Source organism: Desmodus rotundus, chromosome 5 (assembly GCF_022682495.2).
Source record: "Desmodus rotundus isolate HL8 chromosome 5, HLdesRot8A.1, whole genome shotgun sequence".
In the NCBI taxonomy this organism is placed as follows: domain Eukaryota; kingdom Metazoa; phylum Chordata; class Mammalia; order Chiroptera; family Phyllostomidae; genus Desmodus; species Desmodus rotundus.
In genome coordinates this window covers 131,088,492-131,115,463 of record NC_071391.1, presented here as the reverse complement: position 1 = coordinate 131,115,463, position 26,972 = coordinate 131,088,492, and the positions used below count along the sequence as shown (strand labels likewise).

General features: G+C 40.2%; 1 protein-coding gene across 1 annotated transcript in view; it reads right to left on the bottom strand.

Moving 5' to 3' along the window:
- Nucleotides 1-26,972, bottom strand: part of ACYP2 (acylphosphatase 2) — a 110,549-nt gene that overhangs the window by 3,297 nt on the left and 80,280 nt on the right. The window lies entirely within an intron of this gene.

Sequence of the window (26,972 nt, the reverse complement as noted above, 5' to 3'; positions counted from 1 at the left end):
GTGTGGCTCAGGTCTGGCGGTGGCAGGACAGTTCTTCTAAGCAAAAAAGAACTAGTCCCAGATTTTCACACAAATTTATGTCTAATTACTGAGGATTGGATACACCCACACACACACACACATTCACCCTTAGTGTGGAAAAGAACGACATAATCAACCACAACCAGTTAATTCAATTACATACATATTTAAGTGGCATTGAATGCAAGGCATATTCTAGATACTGGAGTTTCTTCCCTTAGTTACTCACACTCTACTAGGTTCAGCAAATAATAAAAATAACTAATAATAAGGCAATGTGATTTTTATATAAAGGGGGAGAGGAATTGGGGCTAACTTCTGGTCAAGGTACTCAGGGACATCTTTGTGGTAGCAATGGCATTTGAGCTAAGTTTTAAAGAAAGTACTATTGAGTTTTTCAAATCTTAGAATGGGGAATGGCAATTTAAGCATGACAGGAAACCAAGAAGCATAGGAAGAATATTGATAATATTAATTAAAAATGTAAAACTTTTACATTTTTAATTTCATTAAATGGTCGGAGAATGTCTCAAGCAAAGCCAAAACAAAGAGCAAACTGGAAAACTTATTTGCAGTATTCTCGCTATATGAAAAGCACTTAAACATCAATATGCAACCGTAGGAGGCGAGGAAAGGTGACAGGATCGGACAGAGGGAGAAGTTGGGCAGAGATGCTGCCTCCATTTAGCCCTCAGCCAGCACAGAGGAGCTCTGATGCTGGAACGCCCTTCAAAGCTGTCCAGAGTTGAGGTGAGAGGGCCGGGTCCGCATATTCCCACCTGAACCAATCTGTGGAGAAAAGCTGCCCAGAGAAGGAGGTGTGACCTTTCGTGAGGTGACTTCCTTCTGCAGAGGCCATTCCGGACTGAGGGCCACGTTCCAGCAGCATCTCCAGCATCTGGGGAAGAGACCCTCAGTCTTGAAAGGGAATCTGAGGCCACTGCACATGCTCTCACACATGGGCGAAGGGAAGGAACTGAAGATGCAAGGCAAAGGAAAGGCAGTTGGTGTGACGAGGTCCCAGGACAGGCTGGAAGAAATGGGACACACCTAATCTGCACAGAAGAGAAGGCAACGGGGTCGAAATAATTGGAGAGCAATTTGGATACAAAGAGGCATTCAGATGAGGTAGCCCCCATTTTCTGAGTAAAATAGGAGGAAAGGTAACTTACTGATGGGAGGTGGAGGTAGAGTTGAGGAATTAAAGAAAGGGTATTAATAATTGCCACAGGAATTAACAGATGTTGACTGAAATGAAAGAATTAGTGGAGAGCAATGAGGGCCCTGAGGTTAGACTGGATGGCCCGGGCTGCAAACACGCCTGCCTGCCGCTCCGTGTGCTTCCTTCGAGGCCTGTCCTGCAAGGATGGTCCGCGCTGGTGGGGGAAGGGGTCAATGCCTGGGCCAAAGGCTTCTCAACAGGGACAGTCCACCTGAGGGGCAGACGGAAGAATCACTCAGATGTTTCCTGGAGTGAGCAATGGAATGCGGGATCCCCATGTGGAATAGACTTGACTTTGGCCAGCTACACAGCTGTGGTCTTACATTTATCACGGTGAGTTGAATGAACCATTTCAGTGGGGAGCCTCTGATTTTGGTATTTTTATATCTTTTTTTCTTGGACTGGTCAGATCCTCCAGGGAAGACACACCTAATATCCTGCCTAGAGTGCACAAACCTGGCTTTGCATATTCTGGGACTCTGGGAAGAAGGTTAAGTCCTCAACATTCCATCTGTAACCTTCTCCAAACCCCTCTGCTTTCAGCACCATAGCCCTTTTTCAGTTGTGCCCAGAAGACCTCTCCAGAACATGAAACACCGGCTTCTGCCTGGGCGTGCGGGACAGCTGCTCCCCAGTGTGGGGTTGGTGGGGGGAGGAACTGCTCATTAAACAGACTTTCAATCAGTCCTCCTATTTTTAACCCCACCTTTCTACCCACTTCCATCCGCCTTTGCATTGTTGTGGGGGGGGGGCGTTCATTGTGTTAAATGGGCCATTTCTCTGCTCCCACCCACCCAAGTCTTATAATTCAGGTCTGCATTACCACTAGCTCACCTGCTTTCTAATTTCCAAAGTTTTGTTGCTATAGCTTTCTTTCCCATTCTCTGTTCTTGTGGATGTTTAAACCCCTTTTAAAAAAAATCCATTTTACTCATACTTAGGTGCAGTCTAGGAGGAAGCAGGTGAAGGTATATGTTTAAAATGGTAACACCTTTAACTGAAAGTATGGCTTTATCCTCTATACTTAAATCTTTAATCCATCTGAAATGTGATTGCATTTATGAAAAGAGATGTTTTAATTTTGAATGGCTAGATAGTTTCACCAGCACAACTATTACCATATACTCAATCTGCATATGTATATCTTTCTAGACATTCTATTTGGCTCCACTGATATCGTCGGTTAATCCATAAACTAGTTCCCAACTATTTTAATTATTATAGCCTTAGACTACACTTTAATGTCCAGTAGTCCCTACGCTGCTCCCCTACCTCATTAGTCTTCTATTTCTAAATATCCTGTTTGTCCTATGCCGTCTACTAGATGTTGGCGTAACTGTGTCCGATCCCTTCAAATCCTCTTTTGCATCTTAATATAATTCAGAGAGATCTGACAGTCTAACAAACATTTAACCTTGTCATCGAGAGTAACAATTTTCGCTACTTTACGTCTTTATGTTCCTTATCAAAATTTTGTCCTTTGCTTAATTCAAGTCCTGTACTTTTCTTGGTAAGTTTATACTTAGATATATTCTATTTTTCTTCCAATGTTGAACAAGATGCTTTTTAATCATCATGTTCTTAAACTAGCATATAGGGAAACTAGTGATCTCTTACATTGTAAACAGATGCCTTACTGAACTTTCTTAGTTGTGTAACAGTTTCTCTTTTCTTCGGGGCTCCTAGGCAAACCACTTTTTGTATTTTTCCTGAATTCATCCTGTCAGTCAATTGTTATCACATTGCCAGGACAATTTCAAATTGCTCTTTATTTTAGGCTATCTGACCACATTGGCCACTTACGTGTCTTTCAGAGAAATGCCACAGTAACTATGCAGAGAAAGCAACCTTAACAGTGTCCACTCAGCCAAGGGCTCAGTCAGCATGACCATAATACACCACTCTGGCTCCAGCACATTTTACCTATTCATTTAATAGACTCAATTAATATTAAATGGATGGTTGGATAGAAGAGTGATATAGTGGGTTGGCCAAAAAGTATGTTTAGTTTTTTCCATAAAATAAAAGACACATCTTTTTATTTTCACCAATAACTTTATTGATTTCGAATTTTGAGTATGTCGGCTCTCTTCCCACTATTGGCTTCTAGTGGGTAGAGGCCAGGGGTGCTGCTAAACATCTTCCAGTGCATAAGACAGCCTCACAGCAAAGAATTATTTGACCAAAATGTCAATAGTGCCAAGAAACTTCGCAAATCACTTTTATCACATTTGATCAGTCATAGCACCTTCTCCATATACTGCACAAATCGTCATTTTGCATTTCAGTTGCGTTTTTATCTTTATTGAAATAGTAAACCATAATAGGCTGAACATGTTGTTTCTTCTATCTTCAATACTAAAATGGCTTCACAAAAATTCACCAATTTTGGTAAGTTTTTTTAAATGCATGCTGCTTATGACAGCTGTCACAATAAAAATCTAACAAAATCATTTCAAATGAAGTTAAAGACAGCTAAGTGCTACTAGAGCCATCGTATGGAAAAAAAATGTTACAGACTTTTTGGCCAACCCAATATATTTTATTAAAAGAGACTGAAGTCTACTATATATGCTGTAAATCTGAATCTGCTTTGTACACATATATCTTTCAGGTATTTTTACTTAAGAAACATGATCCACTGTTAGGCTTTTAAAAAAAATAAGAAAGTTCAACTAATAAAAATGGAATAATAAGAATGTAAATTAGAAAATTCTATTGACAGACGTCATGTTACCTGATAACCCTTTAATACATTTTAAATGTCTAACATAGAGATCTTGAAAATGAAATCAATTTTATTAAGTCTATTTTATTCCCTTACCAAAATCATATTGCCTTTTCCAATTATACAGTAATAATATAAGAACGGATTTTCATTAGGGATGCATTTCTTACATGTTTGATGAAGATTCCACACAGCTGTGAAAACAATTTCTTTATGGAATGCTAAATGACAATGATCTTGCACGTATTACTTTTAAGTATTCTTCAGGCCATCTCTGCATTAAAGAAATGAGTAAAGCACAGAGTTGATAAATGGCCAAGGAAAAACCTGTGTGTTTAATAAATTAACTGGGCTGTGGGCTGTTTCTATTCAGGCAGTCACCAACTATATTGGTCCCCTCAGGGTCCCCCCAGCATTCTAATTCTTTGGTGCAGATGGGACACATTTAGCTATCAAGTACGTAAGTGCCACTCATTTATGGCCTTGGCTGCTGGCAACGAGGCCAGCTGCGGCCTTCTAAAACGCACTTGGGTTGCTGCCCTCCCAGAGGCCCTTCTTAGACCCCCCTGTATCTGAAGAGGGCCCCACCCTCAACCTGTTGTGTGCGTCATGGAAATGATCACAGGCTATAATTGCTATGTTTATGTATGCACTGCGTGCCCACTGAACGTTAAAGTTCTGAGAAGGCAGGGTTGGAGTCTTATTCATTATTTATCCCCAACATCTATCACTGTGCCCAGGGATAGTGGGCACTCAATAAATAAATACTGAATGAATCTTTGTCACCTGCCTGCCTTCCCTGAGCATGACCTTTCAACTCTAATTTTACCTCATAAGAAACAAAACACTTCTGGGTTGGATTTTTTTTTTTTTTACGCTCTTTGAAAAGGTAAAGAAATAGTTGCTCTATTACAGGAAATATTTTCCTCATGGCAATCTCCTATGAAATAACACACGTAATGACTATATTCATCCCCTTAAAGGAAGTTAGAGGCCTACAGACCTGCCCTGACACCTGAGTATAAGCACATGGGCCAAGTTTACACATAGAATCTGTTCATTAATTTTTGTCAGCCCCCAAATTTTACTGTATCTCTTGTGACTGTGAGTTTGCTTATTCTATTAACAAGCGCGGTCAGGGTGAGTACTACAACACCAGAGCGGGGGCAAGTCCATCCTGCAAACCTGGTCACATGACAGGCTGCCAGCTCAGTCAAGTTCAGTGCACGGTTGTTTGTGTGTGTTCAGACACACTGTGAGTATCAAATACAAAGCCTCAGACACTCTTCTTACTATCCCAAAGATGTACAAATACCTACTATTATATTTGTTGTGTTAATTCGGGATTTTAAAGCTTTTTTTTTTTTTAAAGAGTCCTTTCTTCCAACATAATCTTACGTGAAAGCTTAATACTTACAGTGGAAGTGAAGTGCTTCTCTGAGGCAAGGGGATGGTGGGAGGGGCAGCGCAGCACCTTTCCCAGCTGCAGCTCGAGCCCTCTGGGGAATCCCAAAGGCTCTGAAGGGCTCAGTGGGAAAACTGCTCTATTAACCCAACACTGAGCAAGGCTATTGGGGAGCGGAACACAGGGAGAATCCACCATATGTAGAAGTGGAAATCAACACAGGACTGTCTTTTCTATAATTTAAGTCAGTATTTCCTACAAAATGTAGTAGGCTCCTGAGGTGATATAAAATATTCCATTGAACTAATATCCTTCTCTGAAACAAAGAGGTGAAATTAAAGCTCTAGAAAGCCACTATTAATAATTCATAGCAATTCTATTTCCTGGGACTGAAGTGGGGCAGCGTTAAGTCCTTTCGGATATCTCTGCAGCACCAGTGTAAAATGCAGCGCACAGCAAGGAAGCAGACAGTAGAAAAACACAGCTAATGAATTAAAAGCTAATGTGGTGCATGCTGGACAATATTGAGTTGCCTGCCCATATCAAGCTTTCAAACTAGCATTAATAATGGAAGAGTTGTACGTAATATTTTTGCTATTTCCCCTTCTTCAGCAAGTTTCCTTATTCACTTACATGTGGGCAAATAATACCATATATTTTTTTAAAATCAAGATAAGCATTTTAATGGTATTTGAATATAATGTCCAAATTTTCTGTCAGATGTATAGCCCATGAGTAGTGAAGCGTTCCATGATTATCAAGGGCGATTCAGGACGTGCATATCAAACCTGAGATCAGATTCCTCATCTCGAGGATGGGGATAATAATACTCACCTCACTGAGTTATCGAAAGGATTAAAGAGAATGTATGTCAATTGCTTAATGTGCCTGACACACACTAGGTCTTTAAGATCAGTTATTACAGTGTTCTCTGCCTTTACCTAAGTTGGTGAGCAATGTTTTGCAAGATCTGTGACCCGTAAAGTCACACACTTGTAGTGCGATTCCACTAGTGATACCTCTTGGTCTTGGTGGAGCGACTTCTCAGCTGCAGTGGGAAATGGTATGTCAGTAACCTCAGTTGGGAGAGAGTCTGGACGAGCTACCCCAGGCATGAGTTATGCTCAGGATTCTGAGACCCAGCCGGCCGAATCAAAGGGCCTGGGAGCAGAGAAGGCAGAAGAAGTGACGGCATGACTGAAGCCTCTAGCTTCTCTGCCACCCCTTTTCCAGATCAGCAAAGTGGCAGATACACTCTTCTTTACGCTCTGTTTACAAAGTGGAAAGAAATCAGATGTTGGCACAGTGGTAACGTAAGTGGACTTTGGGATCATTCAGCCTGGATGTGTATCTAGCTACCACTTCTTAACTGGCCATCATGGGCAAGTTTCTTAAACTCAGTGCCTCACCTGTAACATGGGGTGATGCTGCCCATCACCTGGAGTTGTTATGAAGGTTAAATGAGATCATCTGTGTAAAGTGTTTCACACTGTCTAGAAAATAGTAAACACTCATTTTTTGCTACTGTATCAGTCAGGGTGCAGGTAATGAAAACCACCCTAGCTATTTTAAAATGGAATTTAACATAGGGAATTAGGTCCTTACAAACTCAGCAGAATGGCTGCAAGAAGAGATTTATATTGGGCCTGTTGGAGCAACTCTGTAGAATTGGCTGCTAACGTATCACATGTTAAAACTGTGATTCTCATGCAAATAAGACATGCGTTAAAGATTTTAATTCAATGCATTAACTACTAAGGGAACCTAGAGGACATTATGGCTGGTTCAGAGAATTTAGATACACACACACACACGCATTACACACACATACAATCAGGAATGCTAAACTCAACTTGCTAATAGATATAGTACATCCATACAGAATCTGAAAATTCCTGAAAGTTCCACTAGACAATACTCAGAAATTCCCTCAAGGATACCCTGTAATCTCTATTTGGAAGCCTTAGAGAATATTTTTTCTGATAGGCCCATTAGGGGAACTGCTGGGAATCAGGAGGCTGCCACCCAAATCACTGCATTTATGAACACGCTACCCGAACTGCAATCTGGGCATCAAGAATCCCGCACCCGAACCATTGGCTCCAGAGCCACGTAATGTCTGCCAGATCCTCGTGCCAGCCAAATGGGTGACTCAGGCACCGCTACTTGTCTCCCCACCTCAGCTCCAAATTTCACAGAAGGACTTCTGAGTGATGAAACCTGAGCCATATTTGAAACTCTAGCTGCAAGGGAATCAGGGAAAGAGCCCCTAGTTCTCCAGAGTCTGCCGTGAAGAAAAGAGAGCAGGGAGAGCTTCGGACAGGGGTTGAGCAAGACAGTATACCTTGTCTGCCGCTGCTATTATTCACTTAACCAGAACTTCTTGAACTTCCACACTACAGCATACAGAAGATTAGAAATGTTCTTTGCTTGTTTTTCTACAATGTGTTAGAAATGTTGTTTGCATCGTAACAATGCTTTTATGGACTTTGTCAGATCTTGAATTCTTTTCAGCCCCAGAACAGAAATCCCAAGGAACACCAACCTTGAAGGGTCAGGTGGAAAAGCAGAAGCAGACAGGGGACAGGTGGAAAGAGGGGTCAGAGAACAGAGAGATGACCGCAAAGTGTGGTGTTAGAAAAACTAAGGGCCCAGAGTATTTTAAAGAGAGAGCAGTCAACTTCCAAATGCTGCTGAGATCCAAGTACAACATGAACTGAAAAGTGCTTTGGGGACTTAGCAGGATCAGCTTCAGTGAAGTGGGGAGGGTGGAAGCCAGATGAGAATGATTTGGGGAGCGAAGGGGAAGTGAGTGAATGGAGACGGAAAGAACAGATCAATCTTTTTAGCTGTCTGACTGTGAAGGAGAGGAGAGACACTAAGCAGCTTTATACGTCTTTAAGGTTCTGTTCCTGGCAAGCCACGCCTGCCTTGACTCCGAATCCAATGCCTTCCAGCATTTACGAGCACCTTGTCTCACAGGAACAATATTTGAGAAAGATTGCTTTAAGGACACATAGTCTAAGATGTTTTCTATTCCAGATATGTTAAAATCTGCTCCTACATGAAGCCAAATGAAAAGGAGTTGGCCAGACTTCCCTGTATTTTCCATCCCTCACTTTGACCCCTTCCACCTGCTCCCAAAATGTTCATGAGCAAATTGAGTTTTGGGGGTGAGGCCATTAGCTGATAGTTTAGAGCCAAAGTGTAACCCACCCTGAACAGAGGTCATTATTTTAGACTTTTTTTTAAAAGCCCTGTTCCTGGCTCTATTTTATCTCCCACCCTTGTTGTTGCTGTTTTAATCCTTTTTTGCTTTTAAATGTACCCTCTCCTGTCAGTTTTACATATCCTTGTACATCACTTTAAATTCTGTTGGCAACAAAGAGATATAAACACATAAAACTGTGAGGTTATTTTTTTTTCCTTTTTGCTGATTCTGTTTCTTTGATTTTATAATGGAAATTATTAAGAGGAGGGATAGAAGTATATTTATGGAGTTCTGCTTTACAACAGACTTTCCTAGACACTTTTCCCATTAAGGTGAGGCCTGCATTGTTCTGAGGTCATAAAAACATGTATCTTCAGGCTGCCATTCTGTCTACAGCTTTGAACTTTGGGGCTACAAGCTCTCAGCTGCAGCCGTTGGGCGAGAGCTATTTCAGGCTAGACCACTCTCAGCGGAGCAGCCCTGGGGGCTCCAACTCCCGCTGCCTGTGCTGAGGGAGGCCCCCCACAGCACCTTCCTGAGGCTGTGGGGAGGGTGGCTCCCAGGCCAGCCAGGCTAGTCTAGCGGAAGCCCCGCAGACAGCTGCATGCACGGGCTTTGAAGACAAATTCATAAAGCATCTCTCTCTGACAACCACTTTGAAAATAATTTGTGCAAAATTAAATGAAAAGAATAGTTTGAAGGCAGAATGGAGAGGTAGCTAATGACACAAGAACCACTAGAAAAAAGATTCACTAGGTGGAAAATCAGAAAAATTTTTTTAATGTGTCAAAGACTGTTGGGCTGTGTTTTAAAGGGACCGTCTGTTTTAAAGGGATAGCGCATATTGTACTACATGTTGATAACCCCGAAGAGGGGAGCTGTCAGCATGCCTTTAAATATCTGACGAGAATTCAGAATAGTGAAACTCTTCTTCCCAGGTGTGTCTCATAGTTAGGAAAATAGCTTATCTTTTCAACTCCTGGGTTTTTGTTTTTGTTTTTAAAATTATTTTTAGATTCTCACTTCTCCTAGGGAGGGTGTTTTACCTTTAAATTCAAGTATGACTCAGTTCATAGGGAGGCTCATGATGGGAGTGATAGGAGGTGAGAATGCCATCGAAATGTGTCTGTTCCTAAGTGGTCATCTGCAACTGGTACTTGAATATTATCCTCTGAGTATTTTTTCAGCATTAGTGTGTTAAATGTTCATAAATTTCAGTCTGTTATACAAATAGAGATTCAGAAAATACCCATTTCCTATCAAAATGTTTTTCATTTTGTACTCATAAAAATACATGTCAGCTCATTTCCTTCTTTTCTAAAAGAAAAAAATAGAAGGAGAAGAAACAAGTGTGTACCTTTCTAATACTAATGATATTTTTGGAGGTGGTTAAAAAAAGTTATTGTTAAATCCCAATAAACATGTTTCTGTCTAAACTTTGAAAACAAAAATTGAGGGTACTGTTGTTACCCTAATAACAAAAATTTAAATAGTGTGTGCTTGTTGACTGACTTAAAACTGTTGTATTTTTCATAAAGAAATCTAATTTAGTCACACCGTGATGAATCTAAGGCAAATAAAAAGACATCATCTGCATATTGAAGCTGCCTCTCTAGTGGGAGGTGACAAATGAAAGAGGGGTGGATTAGAGGCTGAAAGGAGAAGGGAAAACAAAAGATTTAATTGAAGAGGTTGAGAGACATGTAATGATCCACTCTAAGAAAAATTATTCACAATTGTAACATTGCATTCTAAGATATGCTCAATTTCTCTGACACCAATAAAATGACCAGAGAAAGTGCAGTGACCAGAATCAAAATGCAATTTAATTAATTATATTACCTCTCCCTCTTTTGAACTGAAAGCTACTTCTATAGTAGATAGATGGTGGCCACGTTTAGTTTTCCAAACGACTTTCAGAAGCAGCTGCTCAAACCAGGCTTACAAACCAAACTCACTAGAGTGGTATGTTGCATTTGCATAGAATTAAAAGTCTGCCCTGACTGGTGTAGTTCAGTGAGTTGGGCCTCATCCAGCAGACTAAGGGTGGCCAGTTCATTTCCTGGTCAGGGCACATTCCTGGGTTCCAGGCCAGGTCCCCAGTTGGGAGTGTGCGAGAAGCAACCGATAGATGTTTCTCTCCCTTTCTTTCTCCCTCCCTTCCCCTCTCCCTTAAATAAATAAAATGTTTTTTTAAAAGTCTGAGGTCTCAGAATTTACAGTGATGAAATTAAAGCCAGAAGTTGGGTCCTACTGTGGAAGAAACTGAACTCCCTGACATTGGTTCTAGAAAGTGCTGTTTGGATCTGTAATCAGCCGGATGAGGACTAATGTTTGGGAGCCTCTCCTGATTACACACTATTTCCTGCCTCAGCTAAACTTGCGTCAAGGAAAGAAAAACCAGCAGCTTCCTGTAGAAGTCCTAGGAGGCATCATTACATTGGTGGTCTTCAGTGGTCTAGGAAATTGATCTTAAAAGCTTTCTATGCAATGGTCAAGTTTAGGGGAACAAATGCATGCTAACCAAATGCATAGGAGATCAATATATAAAATGGAATACCATGTACATTGGGCACTACACTTGTCAAGTACAGCATCCATGGCTCACACGAGAACATTCCAGCTGAGGAAGAGCACTGACGTGGAGTTGCATTAGAGTGCTCTTTCTCTAGCCTACGCATATTTGGCCTAGAAGACAGGTAGTGACAGTAACTACTGCCCTAGAAAACACTGGAGAAGTTGTAATATGGATTGTCTCTTTACAAACTACACTCACCACTGTTTTTCACTTAACACACCATTACGTCAGACAGGTCAATGAGGATATGGTTTTGTTTTGTTTTGTGTTACAGTTGCTTTGTTCCAGTCCTGTCTCCGGTCACCTGGATTATACTGAAACACACTGCAGTCTGTTCTCGTTTCTAGGGCAAAGACATGGAAAAGCCTATCGCTAATTGTACCATATTACAAACCACGTCTTAAGGAAGTGTACTTTGAAAGAGGTTATTTTATTTGCTTCAATTTTGGAAGGAAACACTTCTGATATCTTCCCTAGATTAGGAAAAGGTGAAGGAACTTAACCCCTTTCTAAATAGTGGCCACAGGAGTAGTAGGTGACTTCAAAAATGCCCCCTTCAAGATGGCACAGTAGGTAAAGGTTGTGTTCGCCTCCTCCCATGACCACATCAACATTACAATGAAATTACAGAACCATCACTGAGAACCACCTGAAGACCAGATGGACTAAAAGTCGTACAACTAAGGACATAACGAAGAAGCCACATCGAGACTCTTAGGAGAGGCAGAGACACAGAATGGGCAGATCCCCACGGCGTGGTGTATAAAAATCAGGAGGAATATCTCCACTGCTGAGGTTCCCATTTAAGAGAAAGGGGTCCCAGTCCCACAATAGGCCCCTCAGCCTGGGACTACAGTGCCAGGAAGAGGAGTTGGCACATCTGGCTGTGAAAGCCAGCGGACAGATTGCATCTGAGTGAGATGGTGGACTTCTAGAGTCCTATGCCCCCTCTTCAGGGGCCCATGCATAGACTTGCTCACTCACACTCTCCCTAAGCTCCAGCAAAGGGACAGCAGCTTGAAAGTGCCAGAGACACATGGGAAGGAATTAAACTGACTACATTCAGGGTGAGAGCTGGAGGATCAGGGGTCAGGCACTCTCTTTGGGATGGAAACACTGACAGGAAATATCACTTGTTTGTTGAGCCTGCCCCCATCCCCAACACACACAGCCAGGAGGCACAGAGGGGCACCGAATCTGTGCTCTCCATTAACCTAACACCATTTACCCTGCCCTGGTGATTCCTTGAGATCCCATTCCACCCAACTCTCACTCTGCCAAACTCATTCCAGCAGCTTTTCTACACAATTAGCCTGCCTCAGCTCATGATGTGGCCTTTCCTAAAATCTCTTACAGGCCCACAAACCCCAAACAAGCAGTGGCTGTTGCTGATGTGCCTTGTACCTCTTGCTAAGTGGCCTCAAGCCTTGCACAAACAGCAACTGGTCTCAGCTTGCATTGTAACTCCCATCAGCTGGTCCCAAGCCTGACATAAGTGGTTGCCAGTCTTGGCTTGGGACATAGCATCAACTAAGCAGCCACAGCCTGGCACAAGTGGCAGCTGGCCTCAGTTCACATCATGGTGCCCACCAAAGGGTCCAAGCTAAGCACAAGTGGCAACCAACCGCAGATCACATTGTATTCAATAGCTTTTACCAGGTGGCACCAAGCTGGGCACAAACTGCAGCTGACTTGTCCTATACTAGATCCCCTTTCAAGAGTCTCCAGAACTAATATACCTCGTGGTTGGCTTCAGAACACACCAGAGCACCAACCATCTCCACAAATGATACACCCCAAAGAATGACTTGTTTGGCACCAGAGCCCCACTAAAGTGACTTCTCTGTAAGGTTAGCCCAAACACAACAGCTCATCTGCTGTGGTCACAGACAGCTCTCACAGCCAGTCTGCCTGAGGGTCAATCCCACCCACTGACATGCCAACAGCAACCAAGGATCAACTACAACAGGAAGGCACACAACCCACACAGGAACACTGCTGGAGCACCTGGCTCAGGTGACCAGGGAGACTGTGCCACAGGGACCCACAGAACACCTACTCTATAAGGCCACTCTGCCAAGAGTGGGAGACACAGAAGAGCAACCTGATACATAGAAACAAACACAGGGAAGCTGCCAAAATGAGATAAAAAGCATGTCCCAAATGAAAGAACAGGATAAATCTCCAAAACAGAACTAAACAAAATGGAGACAAGCAATCTACCAGATACGGAGTTCAAAACACTGCTTGTAAGGATGCTCAATGAAATTAGGGGAAGAATAGATGAACTCAGAACTTCAACAACAACAAAAAGAAAAACCATAAAAAATGAAGCATACAACTAAAATGAGGAATACATTAAGGGAAACAACAGCAGATCAGATAAAGCAGAGGATCCAATCAGCAATATGAAAGACAAGTTAGCAGGAAATAGCCAACAATAACAAAAAAAGAAGAAATAATTTTTAAAAAATGAGGATAGTTTAAAGAACCCAAGTACAACAATGGAACAGAACAGAGAGCCCAGAAACAAACCCATGCCTGTCCACTCAATTACTCTATGACAAAGAGACAAGAATATCAAACGGGGTACAGGCGGACTCTTGAAGTAGTAGTGTTGGGGAAACTGGACAGACACATGCAAAAAATGGACAACTTTCTTACACCATGTACAAGAATAAACTCAAACTGGATTAAAAACTTAAACATAAGACTGAAAACAAAGTTCCTAGAAGAAATGACAGGCAGTAAACTCTTTGACATTGCTCTTAGTAATTTTTTTTTATATATCTCCTTGGCCATGGGAAATAAGGAAAATAAACAAATGGGACTGTATATAACTAAAAAGTTTATACAGTGAAAGAAACCATCAATGAAATTAAAAGATAACCTATTAAATGGGAAAATATATTAATCAATGATAAATCCAGTAAATGGTTAATAGCCAAAATATGTAATGAACTCATACAAAAAACAAACAATCAGATTTAAAAGTGGCCGGAGGACACGAACAGGCATTTTTCTAAAGAGGCCATACAGATGGCCAATACACATATGAAGAGGTGCTCAACATCACTAATCATCAGAATAATGCAAATCAAAACCACAATGAGATGTCACCTCACACCTGTTGGAATGGCTACCGTCAATAAATCAACAAACAAGTGTTGGCAAGGGTGTAGAAAAAAGGAAACCCTTGTACACTGTTGGTGGGATTGTAAATTGGTGCAGCCACAATGGAGAACAGTATGGAGGTTCCTCAAAAACTTAAAAACAGAACTACCATATGACTCAGCAATTCTACTTCTGGGCATTTATCCGAAAAAATCCGAAACACTAATTTGAAAAGATATGGCAACAACTTAAGTGTCCATTTACAGATGAATGAATAAAGAAGTTATGGTATACATATAAACACACACAACAGAATATCATTCAGCCATAAAGAAGAATGAAATCTGGCCATTTGCAATAGTATGGATGGACCTAGAGGGTATTATGCTAAGTAAAATAAGTCAGACACAAGAACACAAATACCGTATGATTTCACTTTTATGCAGAGTTTAAACAACAAAATAAATGAACAGCCAAAACAGAAACAGACTCATAGATACAAAAAACAAATTGATGATTGCCAGATAGGAAAGGGGTTGGGGAAATGGGTGAAAAAGCTGGAGGGATTAAGAAGAACAAATTGCCTGTTCTAAATATAGTTATGGGAGCCCTTGATGGGTAGCTCAGTTGGTTACAGCATCATCCTGATACACCACGGCTGTTGGTTCCATCCCTGGTCAGGGCACATACAAGAAGCAACCAAAGAATGTATAAATAAGTGTGGAACAACAAATTGATGTTTCTTTCTCTCTCTCTCTCCTCCCACCTCTAAAAACCAATAATTTTTTTTTAAAAAGCAAATAAAAATAGTCATGGGGATGTAAAGTACCACACAGGGAATACAGTTAATATTGTAATAACTATGTGTGGTGTCAGTTGGGTACTAGACTTATCAGGATGATCACTATTTGTTACATAAATGTCTAATCACCGTGATGTATACCTGAAACTAATACAATGTATGTCTGCTGTAGCTGAAAAAAATTTAAAGAGTACATATAAAAAAGAAAAGATTGCCACCAGTCTGGTTTTCTTATCCACCAAATGCTCACTCCCAGTGGCCTCACTGGGAGTGACTAGCTCAGTGTAGCTGGTTAATCACTTTAAGGCAAGTCAAATGATTTGGTCTGTTAATAAGGAAGTAAGTATTTAATTCAGTGCTTTTTCTTAAACATTCCTAGGGGTATATTAGGGAAGGCATGTGACCTAAACTAAGACCAAATCAGGCAGAACTGTGCTCCAGCTCAGAATTAATTTCTTGAAAGGTGACCACAAACAGGGTGACCTGCTTAGAGCAGAGTGAGAAAAAGGCTGGAGCTGGTGAGGACACCACTGAAGGTTGGGACAGGAGTTGGGAATTGTCTGAAAATGCCAGTACTGATTTTTAGTTCTCTGTCATCCCAGATGTCACTTATTGTTTTAGTTGTTTTATTTAAAGCCCCTGACCACACCACCCCCCTCAACAGACGGGGGAGTTGTATTCTCTGATGGATGTGGAAAACTTGGATATTCTTCTGTTGTCTTTCATAAGAGATTTTTATTTACTATTTAAGTCAAATTTTTGAAGCAAAAATACTCAAATTAACATACACTTCATTTCCAACAGAACTGGGGTCTCCTAGGTAATGAACTATAAATAAAACCAATAAAGTGAAGAGCAACAGTCATTTCAGCTCCTGTGTGGGACACAGGACATAAATAAGTCAATGAATAAATGAAAATAAACAGTAATTAAGCCTGCAAATGATGTTGGTTGTTTCTGTTACAACTCATTCATTCTAAAGAAGACAACAATTAGGTGATGGGGTATAATTACTGTTTTTATAACTCTTATTCAAACAAATTTCATTGAATTTGTGCAATGGGGAAAAAAGTGGAAATTGGTAAACTATTTTCTATAAACATCCAGGTTCTATGTTACTTCAATCTATATTTAACTCCTTCGAAAATGACCCCCAAATCAAGATCTTCCTGGTTCTCTCACCAGGAGTTACAACACTATCACTTACAAGAATATGGTTTTGATTTTGGCTTTTTAATTTTACTTCATAATACCGGGGCTTAGAATTAACTTTCACATCACAAAAAATTGAGCACAAAAACTCTAGCCCTGGTGGTTTCTGTCACATGATATCTTTGCTACTCTAATTCCAAGAAGATGGGGAGCCTTAGCCAACTGAAGTCTCGTCTAGGCCCCAACATCAGCCCACCCTCACGCTTCCTGGGCATCCTTAGGCTAACAGTTTGCACCTCCAGCCTGTTGATCGAGACACTGGTATTCACGGAACATCCACTAACGGTGCCTAGTACTTGCGCACCCTTGACTGACTTTGTCCATGGCACTTAGATTGATAGACTGAGTTAAATCAGTTACTTAAACATGGTCCAGCAACCCCATTTACGGCATTTCTCCAAGAGGACTGAAATCGAGATCTCGAAGAGATGCCTGCGCTGTCATGTTCACTGCGCACCATTCAGTGGTCATGATAGGGAAACAGCCCACATGTCTGCTGACAGATGAAGAGAATGTGGTGGACTGCTGGTTGTCAGACACTGGAGGAAAAGGAAATGAAGAGTTGCTAATTAACTGGCGTAGTTTGTTGAGCAACATGAGTACCTTCCATAGATCTGCTGTACAACGCAGTGCTTACGCAGTGGCCCCACCTTACCCAGTGTTGCTTTCCTTGGTTTCAGTTACTGGTGTTTCAGTTACCCTGGGTCAACTGCCGCCCAAAAATATTAAACAAAAAAATCCAGAAATAAACAATTCATAAGCTTTAAGTTGCACACTGTTCTGAGTGGCATGATGAATCTCGCTCTGTCTCACCCAGGACGTTAATGATCCCGCTGTCTGGCACAGACATGCACTCTACATGCTCTCTGCCAGCGCGTCACTTAGTGCCGCCTCAGTCATCAAATCGCCTGGCATTCTATCACCGTGCTTGTGTTTGAGTAAATCCTTATTTTACTTAGTAATGGCCACAAAGCACAAGAATAGTGACGCTGGCAATCGAATATGCCAAGGAGAAGCCATAAAGTGTCCCCTTTAAGTGAAAAGGTTAAAGTTCTTGACAATATGAAAAAAAACATCTTATGGGGAGGTTGCTAAGATATACGGTAACAACAATCTTAGATCCATTAAATGTCCGATAATTAAGGACCGGTTAAATAGGTTACCATATTTCCATAGGAAGGAACAACAGATAACCAGTAAAATTATGAAGATTAATCTTTACTAATATATAAATGTTTCTAATAAGGTATTAAGTTTTTAAAGAGCAAGTTACAAAACAAGATTCTCCTATGACCTCACTTTTGTAAGAAGATGTGTGTGTGTGTGTGTGTGTATACACACAAATTAAAAACTATTCATACTTATGAGATTTCACCTCTGTCAAACAGACCCTCAGAGCTAGTCCCCACTGTCCTATGGCTGGGAGTGACATAGCGAGATACATGACTGAGAGTGAGATTCCAGGAGTCAGATGTTCTTGGGTTTCGTTCATTGGTCTGGCTCAGTTTTAGAGAACAGAGTTGAACTCATACAATTTAAGGGCTTATATGAATTTAACATGAATAAATACAGAAGAATAGCCCAGTACAGTCATCCAGTACAGCTGGGTCAGTTTAACTCAGGGTCGAAATAAACTTTGTTCGAGCATTTACTAAGACCAAGGTTATTTAGGTGAGGGGGTGTTTTCTTCTTCCATATCTTACCTTGCACAGAACTTTAAAATAATATTAGGAAGCCTGAAACACGATCTACAGAATTCAGAACCATCTTAGTTCTGTACATTCTTTTGCAAACTAAAGTAACACTGAGAATGTAAAAATTACCCACACTAAGAATAACCAAAATTTAATTAACGTTTTCCTTTTCCTGTTCTGAGACAATAAAGCTAACTGCTATCACAAAGTGGTTTAAAAGGTTGGAAGTCAGGACATTTTGTGACTTGATCGCCTGTTCCTCTGGTTGAAACTGAACGTGGACATGGGATTCAGTTGAAGGCGAGTAAAACACCACTGGTGGCCTTCTCGTGGCAGCACGAGACATCCTTGCGTGGTATCCATCTCAGAGAAACTGGTTTTGGTTTATGTAATGTTTTCATTTCCTGCAAATTCTGTGGCTCACAAAAACAGTTTGGGTCCTATGGCATCCCCTATGCAAGCTGCCTTTTACATAAAGATCGTAAGTTTAAGTAATTTTCAACAACAACAAAAAGCAATGTTTAATTTCTCCCCAGATTTTTCTTTCAGTTTCAGAAAACAATAACTTTATAGTTTCAATATGATGCTGGTCTTTTTGAAACTCAGAAAAAAACAGACACCGGTATATGCTGCAAATTCCTGTTTTTATTCCAAAAATAACCTTTGTCAACTATTGACAGTGCAGGTCTTCCCTCCCCACCTTGGCAGGGGATGGCAGAAGGGGCAGGACGGTTGCTGGGGTGTCTGCTTGAAAGTCTTGAGGCAGAAAGATTTAGAAATGTTAACTAAAGACTTCGATGAGACTTGAAGTTTAAAATCGGTAATTACAAAATCCACAGATTCTATGCCTCCTGAGGGCATGTACTTTCATTTGGATTATTTTTGGCATAAAAAGAGAACACTATTAAATAATGCACAAGTAACTGCATTATATCTTCTAAAACATTGTGTGTTTAAATTATAGACAGGAACGTAAGATTTAGTAGTTCTCTACTGCATGCCCAAATAGAGATGTTAAGGCATGCACCCATTGTTCATCGCTTATTCAAAATGCGGTTTGGACAGGGTCTAGTTTCATTAGATTTGAATAGTCAGTTTTGTCATTTGTTGCTATAACAGCAGCACAAAGATAAAAATAGCCCAAACAGCTTTGTTAGACCCAGTTCTCACCTTGATCCTCTCTAGGCTTCCTGCTTTCCTAACCTCAATTCTTTGTTCTTTTCAGATGAGAACAAGGTGACCCTTGCTAAGCATCTTGCAAAGAGGCTCTTGACAAATGCGGTCTTTATAAAAGATTCCACAGTTGAATGCGAACCCACGAGGTGTTAGGCTCCCGCTCCCACAGGTGCTTGTGTTCTGGCATTGAAAATCTTGTCATGGTCTGGCTAGGGGGCGCAGTTGGTTGGAGCATTGTCCCATGCACCAAAAGGTTGCAGGTTCGATCCCCAGTCAGTGCACATACCTAGGTTGCAGGTTTGATTTCTGGTTGGAATACATACCGGAGGCAACTGACCCACGTTTCTCTCTCACACCGATGTTTCTCTCTCACTGCCTCTCTTTCTAAAATCAATGGAAATATGAGAGGGGAACCTCCAAAAAATGGAGTTATCTTCTGGAGGGCAGGCCCCTTATAGGACAGGCTTCCCCTGCTAGGTGAGTGTTCTAGGAACCCATCCGGATCAGTGTACCAGCTGGCATTATTGTGAGAGGCTGCATTCAGCTTCAGTGGGTTTTTTTAAGACTCATTCAAAGCGTTTGCCCATTTTATGAGGGGTGATTTACACACGCACCTGCCCACACCACACTGAGTGTTCAGCAGTTTTTGATCCATGCCTCACCAGCCCTATTCACCTGATTTCACCCCAAGGGACTTTTTTCTTGTTTTTCCCAATGAAAAAAAGTCCTCAAAGGGAAACGCTGTGCGGATGTGGAAGAGGTGAAACAAAAAACAGAAGCACTAAAAGGCATCAACACTGATGAGTTCGAAAACTGTTTGGAGCAGTGGAAAAAACGTCTCCATAGGTGTATTGTATCAAATGGAGAGTACTTGGAAGGTGACTGAAGTTTAAACATGTAAGAATAAATACATAAATTTCTATAAATAAATTCCATTTGGGGGGCCTCCCCCTGTATCTTGGGTGATGATTAAAAAAAAGAAAATCTGTTGTGAAAAAAAAATAAGCCTATTTTCTTATTTACTTTTTAGAGAGAGGGAAAGGGATGGAGAGAGAGATGGGAGAAACATCGCTGTGAGAAAGAAACATTGGTCCACTGCCTATGGCGCATGTCCCAACTGGGACTGAGCCCACAACCCAGGCGTGTGCCCTAACGGGAATCAAACCCGCGACCTTTCTCTTTGCTGGCTGATGCCCAACCAACTAGCCACACCAGTCAGGGCACTATTTTCTTTGTTTTACTCGTTCATTTATTCATTCATTCATTCTACATCAACAAATGTTCACTTGTTAATTTGCAAAGCAATTTGAGTGATTCAAGAATGTAGAAAGCATAGTCTCTGTGTTTAAGGAATTTGCAGTCTTGAAGAAAACAAAAGAATCCCTTAATGTGCATTCAACAATAGAGTCTGCCTGGATAATTTATTTCCTTCTTCATTGCACAGTTGAGGCAATTACAGCACAGAGAGGTGAAATGACCCGCCCAAACCACATTGTTGGCGTAGACATCACTGGGAGAATGGAAAGACCACTGGCTGTAGAACAAACCTCTTATTCCATCACTCACTATTTATATGATCTTGGACAAATTACTTAACCCACTGAGTTAAGGCAGACCTCAAAGGCCTAATCTGGGTTAAAAAGTTTATGAGAATGAGAACGGACTGCCTTCAGCAGGAAGGGTGAAGCTCACATACAAGATAAGGATAAAAATGAACTAATGCAGCTTCTTTATGCCTCCCCAGTTCCTCACAGACCCTTGACCAAAGTTTAGGGGTCTGCAGCCCTCGGGGAGGGATAAACCTGCCAGGTCAAAGGCTCCAAGGCCACAGGCCCATGGCCTTTCACACATAAACTGCCACAGTTAGGCACTTTGCTGTTTCATTTCTTACTACTTCTTTAAGATATAGCATGGAACAGCCTTGTCAAACTATACCTGCTAAACTTCAGTTTCCACACCTATGATATTTAATTATATATATATATATATACTCTGTGGGCCTAGAAAAGTGCCAAGTACAGTGCCTGATGCAGAGAAGGTGCTTCATAGATGGCTTTCTTAACTGAGGAATTGAGAGTAGGATTCAAGTTTCCCGATTCTCCAGTCTATGCCCTTTCAATACCCAAATAACAGCAACTGCCATTTCATGGCACTCCCTTTACGCCGCTGGAATGACACGTTAGAGAGTGAGACAGGACTCTGACTGCTTGTAGAGAGCACTGCATGTCTAAAAAGCCCAATGACTCTGTTTAAATTCATTAGCCTCTGAGTTTGTCAAAGTGACCGGGTTTATATAAACTTATCATAACTAGAGGCTTTCTTTATCCTGGTAACCACCAGCTCAATAACATAATCAAAAGGGAAGAAGTTCCATTCAAAATAGCAAAGAAAAAGGGGGGAGGAGTAAACAAAATCCTGTATGTCATTTATAAAGAAAATTACAAAAAATGTTATGAGCCATATATAAAGAAAACTACAAAGCTGTGTTGGAATATATAAAACAAGATGAACAAATTTCCTATATAATAACATGGTAATATATACCATGTTATTATATAGGAAAACAAATTTCACCAAGTAAATTTATTTACTATTTGTTAAATAATAAAATTCTACACTAACAAAGAAACCATGCTAATCTAGCTCCGAGGATATCCTAAAACATAAAGTATATTAATTAAATTATTAAAGTAATCAAAGCAGTGTGGGGCATATAAAAAGTTAGTATTACATAAATGTCATGATATTAGAGAAAATATTTAATAATTGCCTCATTATACTTTAATAATTGCCAGGATAGCCACCTAACATTAAACACACACACACACAGTGATTTAGATCTGCTCTTATTCCACAGAGCAGAGTAACCTCAGTGAATTAAGGAGTGAAATATCTCTTTTAATTCTTAGCAAAGCTAGGAGAAAAAAAGAATCAATTGTTTATGAAATCTTTAGAGGGACAGTATCTTTGAAAAGCTAATGGCAATAATGGAAATCACAAAAGGAAATATAAATAGCTCAAAAGCATCAAGAAAAGAATGTATATATACATAAAAAAACTAACAAAAATTGAAAGAAGAGAAACACAATTGGGAAACAGCTGTATTATCATGACAGAAAAGAAGTTAGTATATATACTATATAACAAACTTATTGGAGGAGAAATCATGCTACCTGATATCAAACTATACTACAAAGGCCATGGTAATCAAAACAGCATGGTACTGGCATAAAACTGGTATATAGATCAATGGAACAGAATAGAGGGCCCAGAAATAAACCCATGCCTTTATGGTCAATAAGTGTTTGAGAAAGGAGACATGCACATACAATGGGGTAAAGATAGCCTATTCAATGATGGGGAAATTGCACAGATACATGCAAAAAAATGAAACTAGACCACCTTCTTATACCATATACAATAATAAACGCAAAAATCAATGAAAGATTTAAATGTAAGACTCAAAACCATGAAAACTCTAGAAGAAAACATAGGCAGTAAAATCTCAGACATCTTAGCTTATTTTTTCTGATCCATCTCCTTGAGCAAGTGAAACAAAAGAAAAGTTAAACAAATGGAATTACACCAAACCAAAAACTTTTTGCAAAAAACCATCAATGAAATAAAAGGACAGCCCACTGAATGGGAGAACATATTCACCATTATATCTGACAGGGGGTTAATATCCAAAATTTATAAAGAACTTACAATACTCAACATCACAAAAACAAAAACAAAAACCAAACAGCCCAATTAAAAAATGGGCAAAAGACTTGAATAGACACTTTTCCAAAGAGGACATACAGAGGGCCAATAGACATATGAAAGGATGCTCAATGTCACTAATCATCAGAGAGATGCAAATTAAAAACACATAAGATATCGCTTCACGCTTGTGAGAATGGCTAGCATTGATAAATGAACAAACAAGTGCTGGTGAGGATGTGGAGAAAGCAGAACCCTTCTGTGCTGTTGGGGGGAATGCAGACTGGTGCAGCCACTGGGGAAAGCAGTATGGAGTTACCTCAAAAAAATTAAAAATGGAACTGCCTTATGATCCAGTGATTCCACTTCTGGCAATTTATCTGAAGAAATCTGAAACACTAGTTCAAAAGAATACAAGCACTCCTATGTTCACTGTAGCATTATTTACAACAGCCAAGATTTGGAAGCTGCCCAAGTGTCCATAAGTAGATGAATGGATAAAATAGCTATGTTACATTTACACAATGAAATACTACTAAGCTGTAAAGAAAAGAAGAAAATTTTACCACTTGTGACAGAGTGGACGGATCTGGAGAACGTTATGCCAAGTGAAATAAGCCAGTCAGAGACAGACAAATACCATAGGATGTCACTCACATGTGGAATCTAATGAACAAACTAAACTAACACGCAACATAGAGACAGACTCATAGAGAGCAGGCCGACAGCTCTGGGGCGGGGTAAGGGATGGAGGAAGGACTGAGCAAAGGAGAAAAAGAACTAATGGACATGGACGGCAGTGTGGTGATTGAGAGGGGAAGGGGTGGTGGAGGCAGAAGAGGGTATGGGGGGATAAATGGTGGCAGAAGGAAACTTGACTTTGGTTGACGATCACACAATACAGCGTACAGATGATATATTATAGAATTGTACACCTAAAACCTCTGTAATTTTATTAATCAATGTCACCCCAATAAATTCCATTAAAAAACCAAATGGGACTTCCTCAAACTAAGAAGCTTCTGCAAAGTAAGGAAACCATCAACGAAACACAGAGACAACCTACTGAATGGGGGAATATATTTGCAAATGATATATCCGATAGAGTGTTGATATCCCAAGTGTATAAGAAACTCATACAACTTAATGACAAAAAAATAGACATTCTGATCAAAATATGGGCAGAGGACATGAAAAGGCATTTCTCCAAAAAAGATATGCAGATGGCCAACAGACATATGCAAAGGAGCTTGACATCACTAATCATCAGGGAAATGAAGATCAAAACCACAATGAAATACTACTGCACACCTGTCAGAGTAGCAGTTATCAAAGTCAACAAACACCATGTTGGTGAGAGCCCCTTGCACACTGTTGATGGGACTGCTCAATGGTGCAGCTACTACAGAAAACAGGATGGAGGTGCCTCAGAAAACTAAAAATAGATCTAACATACAACCCAGCAATTCCACTTCTCGTATTTATCAAAAACAAACAAAAAACCAAACCCAAACATTAACTTGAAAAGGTATGTGCACCCCCATGTTCATTGCAGCATTACTTACAACAGTCAAGATATGGAAGCATCCGTAGTGCCCATCGACAGGTGAATGGAGAAGATTATATATATATGGAATACTATGCAGCAATAAAAGAGATAAAATGGCCTTTTGTAATGGCATGCATAGACCTAGAGGGGATTATGCTAAATGAAATAAGCCTGATAGAGAAAGACAAGTACTGTACTGTTTCATTTATGCTTGGAATCTAAACAAAACAAAACAAAAACAGATTCATAGAAACAGAGACCAAAGGGATGGTTATCAGAAGGAGGGGGGTAAGTGGATGGGTGAAACGGTAAAGGAGAATGTAGTCAGCGGCTGGTACAGCTCAGTGGATTGAGCGTGGGCTGCGAACCAAGAGAACATAGTCAATCATGTTGTGATGAAGTTACACTGTGACAGATGATTACTAAAATCAGTGCGGCAATCACATTGTAAGGTATAAAAACATCAAATAACTACATTGTACACCTGAAACTAATATAACTAATGTAATACTGTCTCCCAACTATGCTTAAGTAAAAAAAACATTCTTAAAGGAAAGTTCCCTTATTTTTCTGGCCTGTGTTTGCCTTTTTAAAGATACCTTGAATCCTTTATGGAATGGAATTATGTATAAATAAATAAATATACCAAATTCCTTAATCATCACACCTAACTGGAAGTTTTCATTTACTAAAACTACAGAAAAAACAAAATGGGAAACACACTCGTTCAGTCCTGGCTTTGTGACTTCATAGTCCACGACCTCACGTCGACTCCTGAAGTCTGCAGTGGTCAAAGCTGAACTACGCAAGTGTTTGATATGGTTCGTGTTAAACTTTTAGAAATGAAAATGAATCTCAGTTGAAGAGTGCAGGTAGGGGGGAAGCGGCAGTTTAAAGGAACTCAGCGCTGTGGCTGGGGCTCCCAGTAAGCATGGTCAGCAGGAAATCAGTGCTTTCCGTATTCTATCTTGGCGGTGTCAGTGAGTTTTTGTATGTGCGTTTTTTAAACACTCCTTGAAATCAAAAGGTGTAATATGAGCATTACTTGGACTTTATTTGAATTGATTTGAATTTCAACAGCTATCAACAGTACTTAAGATGAATAGGGCCCCGATTCCCAAACAGCATAGTATTTTAAATCTATTTTAGATTCTGAAATAAGAACTGATTCCAGGAAGACAGCTCTGATCCTTTCCCCCAGCTGCAGAAATAACTCCCCTTGTTGTCCCTCTGTTCGGAAAGATGTTCTTTTGCCAACAATCATTTCGCCATTGTAACCCACAAATGGGAAAATAAACTGTTGGCTCCTCTTCAGAAAGCTTATTTTCACACCACCCCCCAGAACCAAGTAGATAAATAAGAAAACCACAGAGTTCTTTTAATTCCTGTCTCACTTTACAAAACGATTTTTAATATTTTTATTACTTCAGCGAGCTTATAAAACAGAGCTTATCTATTAACAATCAAGTCACTATTGCCTTCTCCAAAATAACATTCATTCAAGGTTCTGGGCCTGTTCCCCCTTTGCCCCTGCCAGTTTCTTAGGACTTTGCTCCATTGGTTAATTCCCATTTCGTCTAAACCAATTCATTCTCCCTCCCTCTGGTTTCAACCCTTCAGTTTAGGATGTGCAAACTTCTCTCACTGGAAAGTGAAAACCTCTAACCTGAACTCACCCCTAGCTATTACCCTTATTTCTTCCCTTCACACCCAAGCTTCCAGAGCTGACAAATCCCTATTAAGTCAAATGGAAACTCTGACTTTGCTTTCAGACATAATAACAATGACTTTATTAGGAGCCTCTCTGTGCCAGGCACTCTTATAGGCCTTAATATTTTTCTTGATTAAAAAGTGCATGAATAATTCATGTTCATTATAACAAATTAAATAATACAGAAACGGATAAAGACAGAGTCAATGCCTCCCCCTCCCAAGCTCCATAGCTTATTTAATTGTTACAACCACCACAAGAGATAAGAATTATCGACCCCATTTTATAGATGAGACAATTGAGCCTGAAAAAGGCTCAGGGTACGTTCCCCACAGTGTTTAAGAGGAAGAGCTTTCGGTCTGATCGCCTCAGTTCATTTCTTGACTTTGCCATTTACTATGCGTCTGTCCATGAGCAACTTACTTATTTCCGAACCGCAGTTTTCATATCTGTAAAACAGGGCTAATGACAGTAACTTGTTCATAGGGTGTACTGAGAATGTAATGTGCCAAACATAAAAATATTGCTGTTTCTGAAGAAAGAAATCAAAAAGATATTATTTTTAAACGACAACTGAAAAGAAAATACTAGGAATTAGGGCCAAACCCTGTTCAGCATTCTGCCACCACTGTACAATCTGAGTGTTTAAAGCAGCTGGAAAAATTTGCTCAAAAATACGCTCGTATTGCAATGATGACGCCATCGATGCTCTTTATTTTTTAAGATCACACTATTTTTTTAAAAGATCCAATAGTATTTTGGTTCTTCATGATTACCTAAATTTTATTCATTTGCTATAGTATCAACTTCATTATTTAACAATTTAACCTCAATTATGCTAGAA